Source organism: Canis aureus, chromosome 3 (assembly GCF_053574225.1).
Source record: "Canis aureus isolate CA01 chromosome 3, VMU_Caureus_v.1.0, whole genome shotgun sequence".
NCBI lineage: Eukaryota > Metazoa > Chordata > Mammalia > Carnivora > Canidae > Canis > Canis aureus.
The window spans coordinates 68,565,529-68,571,339 of record NC_135613.1 but is presented as its reverse complement, the minus strand read 5'-3'; the positions used below and the strand labels follow the sequence as shown (position 1 = coordinate 68,571,339).

Sequence of the window (5,811 nt, the reverse complement as noted above, 5' to 3'; positions counted from 1 at the left end):
ATGACGAAAATGTCATTTCATCTCTGTGGTCCTCCTCCCCAAACAACCCCAAACTAATCATGAGTAAAACACCAGACAAATCTCAACTGAGGAACACTCCACAAAATACCTCACCAGTCATCAAAAACAAAAACAAACCTGAACAGGGATCCCTGGATGGCACAGCGGTTTAGTGCCTGCCTTTGGCCCAGGGCGCGATCCTGGAGACCCGGGATCGAGTCCCACGTCAGGCTCCCGGTGCATGGAGCCTGCTTCTCCCTCTGCCTATGTCTCTGCCCCTCTCTCTCTCTCTCTCTGTGTGACTATCATAAATAAATTAAAAAAAAAAAAAAACCTGAACTATCACAGACAAGAAGAGATACAACTAAGTAAAATACAGGATCGGAAATATGAATGGAAAAAGGAACTTAGATAAAAACTAAAGAAATCTGAAGTATATCCCTGTCTTGTTCCTGATCTTAGGGGAAAGGCTCCCAGTGCTTCCCCATTGAGCATGATATTTGCTGTGGGCTTTTCGTAGATGGCTTTTAAGATGTCGAGGAATGTTCCCTCTATCCCTACACTCTGAAGAGTTTTGATCAGGAATGGATGCTGTCAAATGCTTTCTCTGCATCTATTGAGAGGATCATATGGTTCTTGTTTTTTCTCTTGCTATGAAAGACTCCTAACTCTGGGAAATGAACTAGGGGTGGTGGAAGGGGAGGTGGGCGGGGGCGGGTAGGGGTGACTGGGTGACGGGCACTAAGGTGGGCACTTGACGGGATGAGCACTGGGTGTTATTCTATATGTTGGCAAATTGACCACCAATAAAAAATAAATTTATTTAAAAAAAAAAAAACAAAAAAAGGCAGAAAAAAAGAAATCTAAAGTATGAGTTATAGCTAATAATATATCACTATTGGTTCACTGGTGACAAATGTATCATATCAGATATTAAGAGGAAAAACTGGGTGTTCAGATATATGGGAACTCTCTGTGCTATCTTACCAACTTTTCTGTAAACCGAAATCCATCCGAACATAAAAGGTTTGTTTTTAAAACCCTGGACATGGTTTTTATTATTTTCCTCATTTTAAATCAGGAAATAGGCTCTGAACATTTGAGTGACCGACTCAAGGCCACAGGGCTACCAAGATGGGCCTGGAAGTCAGCCAGGTCTGTTGGGCTCCAGGTTCTATGGTTTACTTCTCCCTTGGGCTACCGAAAGTTTCTTATGCAACCATAACCAAAATAAAGCAGTGCTGGAGAGTGCACAGGGCTTGAAGGTTACTAAAAAAATTCCCCAGGGGGAAATGGTGCTGTCCCACCTCTTCTACAACAGGTGACCAGTCCTGCAGCTATGTCCCAGCTGTGCTAGGGAGTCCCGACACACACACCTGCCAGGAACCACCTGCACTGCCTCCAACTTGTGCTCTGTAGGGGCTACGACCAGGGGCGGAGTGGACTTGGTCAGTTGGGTCCTGGGTGTCTTCCCCTGGTGGCCCCCTCAGAGACCCGCTGGATACCCACGTGCTGGCTTCTGCCTCGGCCTCCCCAGTGACGTGCAGGGGCGCCTGCTGTTATCTCCAGCTGCGTCGGCTCCCTTTTGTCCTCCCCTAGCAGCAGGACCGCACAATAAGGCTGTGTTTAAATCTCTGCGCAGGCTGATTGCTCTGTAATTGCGTCTTCCCTGGCTGGATAGCTTGTCAGAGCTCTTCTAATTTGCCGACCTTTTTTTTTTTTTTTTCTATAAACTTAAAAAAATGCTCCCTCCCTTGCTGGCTCCCTTTTTGAGGTTTATCCAAGGTGTCTAAATGAAAACATTTCATGATCTCATGCTGAGGTACCTACCAATTTCCCCATGCACCTCCCAGGGACTAACTCTGGGCCTGAAAGCTGGTCTCCTGAACCATCTACAGGGCTGGCAGCCCCTGTGGCCAGACTCTGCTTCACCACCTGGAGCCACTCTACTGCTCCAGGGTGGGGGAACATAATGGGTTTGCTTGAGACCAGGCTGCCACTGGGCTTTCTTTGAAAAGTTGAAGTGGGTTTGCTGGCCCTTTTCACCACCTCCTGAGGTGAATGAGCTGACACCTGCCCTGCCTTTTCTTGCTGCTGTCTGGAATGCTGACCAGTCTCTACTTTTGGCCTGAGAGACACCTTTCTATTCTTCAAGTCAGCTCTCTTGTCCTCTTCCCTGAGCAGCCTTCACTGCCCTGGCACCTTAATAGCTTCCCACATCACAGGGTTTATTCCAAGGATGTGTGAGTAACCCAGTGTATCTCCCACAACCACGCAGGAAGATCACAAAGCAGCCTTTATGGCTCATTATCCATGTGCCTGCATAAGATCACAAAATCTTGAGTTTACTCCCATCCAGTTGTGTGTGTGTTTGGATGGACAGGTGTAGGGGATAGGATACAACACTACCAGTGGTTGGGAGGGAGTCGTGGAGCCTCCCAGACTGATTTCTAGTGTTTTCCATCTTCCACCAGCCTGCTCTGCCTGGCTGCAGTGATGTCTCTTGTGGATGGCAATATCCCCCAAGGCTACCCGTACTCTGTAAAACACCAGCATCTGTCATCCTCCCACACTTCTTCTCTGGTCCAGCCTGTTGCCTTCCCCATCAGGCAGGGGCCACATGGACGCAGGTCAGGGCTGCAGACCAGCACAAGGAAGGCATACTCTTCCCTTTGGCAAAGCATGGAGTTGGGGCCCAGAGACTTGGAAGTCATGTGCTAGCAGAATGCTGAAGGTCAAAAGTAGGGCCATGTCCATCCAGGAGGGCTGGATAGAGACAGGAGATGAGGCCTGGGAGAAAAGATAAGCAAGGGTGCGGTAGAGATAGACAGATTTAGCAGGAGGCTATGAAGTGTACACTTTAGGGCCTCCTCACTTGCACCACTCTTTCCCATGCTCTGCACCTAATTTTTTTTCATATTTTCACTTTTTTATTTTTATTTATTATTTTTTTGTAAATTTATTTTTTATTGGTGTTTAATTTGCCAACATATAGCATAACACCCAGTGCTCATCCCATCAAGTGCCCCCCTCAGTGCCCATCACCCAGTCACCCCACACCCCACCCACCTCCCTTTCCACCACCCCTTGTTCATTTCCCAGAATTAGGAGTCTCTCATGTTCTGTCTCCCTTTCTGATATTTCCCACTCATTTTTTCTCTTTTCCCCTTTATTCCCTGTCACTATTTTTTATATTCCCCAAATGAATGAGACCATATAATATTTGTCCTTCTCCGATTGACTTATTTCACTCAGCATAATACTCTCCAGTTCCATCCACGTCAAAGCAAATGGTAGGTATTTGTCATTTCTAATGGCTGAGGAATATTCCATTGTATACATAAACCACATCTTCTTTATCCATTCATCTTTTGATGGACACTGAGGCTCCTTCCACAGTTTAGTTATTGTGGACATTGCTGCTATAAGCATCGGGGAGCAGGTGTCCCAGCGTTTCATTTCTGCACCTAATTTGGTATTCAGAATTTTATATACCTTTTTTTTTTTTTAAGAGGTCTAAAATTTCATAAGCTCCAGGTTCCACAAAACCTGAAATCTATTCCAGGTAGAGAAAGTAAGAAAACTGAAGATGCTGAATAGCAGAGGGGCAGATAGAGCAAACCAGAGCAATTCAGATCTGGAGCAAAGATGCCCACAGCAGGGCACCATGAACCAATAAAGTCAGGTAAAGAGCCTGGAGCAGAAGAGATATACCCAGATAAACCTGAAAGCTGCTGGATCAACTGCCTGGGGCACTGTTCTTTCCCTGTTCCAGCATCTACTCCACGTGAAGAAAACACCAACAACCCCTTTTTGTGCTGCCCTCTGAGTCCGGGCTGCAATCCACCCACCTGTCACCACTGTAGGAACCGAAGAAAGGTACCCCTCCACTCCAACACATGTAGCCCCTCACCAAGGTGCCCTTGGCGAGTACAGCCGAATCTGGATTTTAGCCCCTTGTTGTCCCCTCAGCTGAGTAAACAACCTAGTAAACATCCTAAAGAACTGTAGTAGGCAAACAAACTCACCATGGGTTTACAAAGCAGGTGGAGTCAAGCAGGGATGTCCCAGAGACTTCATCCAATAAACTCTTAGAGTTCTTACTCCCTCACTAGCAGAGCCTTCTCCCCAAGAACTCTGGCAAAAGCCCATATGAACTAAGTCAGAGAATAATCAGAACAAAGCATGCTAGTAATGACAGTAGACAAACAGACAGCAGTTCAAATCCCAATTCTGCCATTTACTACTTGGTTAGCCTTGGGCAAGTTCTCTACCTCATTGAACCTTTGTTTTCTTATCTGTGAAATAAAGCCCACAATGCATTCCTTTGAGAGTTGTGGAAAGGATTACAGAAGATAATACAGACATATCTCAGGTATCTGGTCCATTACAAGAATTCAGTTAGTGGTAGCTGCAATTGCCAAGTGATGGACAGCTAAAATTACCCCTCACCTCCTGCCTGTGATCAAGTCAGCATATCTCAACTCTTGCCTCAGGGTGAGTCCCCCGGCCTCATTAGTGCCTCACAGATTCCCAAGGGTTTGTTCAGCAGGTGCTCCAAAACAGCATAAATGAACTGAGACACCTGCAAAACAAATTCTGGCTAGGTATATGAACTCTTATCTCACATATGAGACCATTTGTTCCTCAATGACAGGAAATGGTCTTATTTATCTTTGTGCAATGTTGAATCACCTATTCACTTCTCGAGAGAGCACCAAATGGCGAATGACGCCGGCGCTGCGGGAGGCCCCGGGGCCCTGGAATGGGAGGCCGCGGCGGCTTCCGCGGAGGCTTCGGCAGCGGCATCCCCGGCCGTGGCCGGGGTCGCGGTCGGGGTCCGGGCCGCGGAGCTCGCGGAGGCAAGGCAGGGGACAAGGCGTGGATCCCCGTCACCAAGCTGGGCCGCCTAGTCAAGGACATGAAGATCAAGTCCCTGGAGATCTATCTCTTTCTCTGCCCATCAAGGAATCTGAGATCATTGACTTCTTCTTGGGGGCATCCCTCACGGATGAGGTCTTGAAAATCATGCCCGTGCAAAGGCAGACCTGTGCCGGCCAGCAGACCAGGTTCAAGGCATTTGTTGCCATCGGAGATTACAACAGACACATGGGTCTGGGCGTCAAGTGCTCCAAGGAGGTAGCCACTGCCATCCATGGGCCCATCATCCTGGCCAAGCTTTCCATCGTCCCCCTGCGATGAGGCTACTGGGGGAACAAGATCGGCAAGCCCGACATTGTCCCATGCAAGGTGACTGGCCGCTGTGGTTCTGTGCTGGTGCATCTCATCCCTGCCCCCAGAGGCACTGGCATTGTCTCAGCCCCTGTGCCCAAGAAGCTACTGATGATGGCTGGTTTTGATGACTGCTACACTTCGGCCAGGGGCTGCACTGCCACCCTGGGGAACTTTGCCAAGGCTACTTTTGATGCAATCTCCCAGACCTACAGCTATCTCACCCCTGATCTCTGGAAAGAGACTGTGTTCACCAAGTCTCCCTATCAGGAATTCATTGACCATCTTGTAAAGACCCACACCAGAGTCTCCGTGCAGAGGACCCAGGCTCCAGCTGTGGCTACCACATAGTTTTATACAAGAAAAATAAAAAATTAAAGCTTTTTTTTAAAAAAAAAGAACATCTGTTCAATTATCTGAGCTCAACTGCCTTCTCCTGAGAGGTGGTCTTCCTAGTCTACTTAATTTCCTCAAGTTCTGTCTCCAGTCAAAAGACAAGTCCTCATGGAAAAGAGAATACTGCTCTATGACCTGCCAGGCATGCTTTAATGTAAATAAATTTATCAGACTTAGATTATT

At 47.5% G+C, this 5,811-nt stretch overlaps 1 pseudogene; it reads left to right on the top strand.

Annotated features, from left to right (window-relative positions):
• The first annotated feature begins 4,721 nt into the window (after positions 1–4,721).
• Positions 4,722–5,598, top strand: LOC144305570 (small ribosomal subunit protein uS5 pseudogene; annotated as a pseudogene).
• The last annotated feature ends 213 nt before the right edge of the window (positions 5,599–5,811 follow it).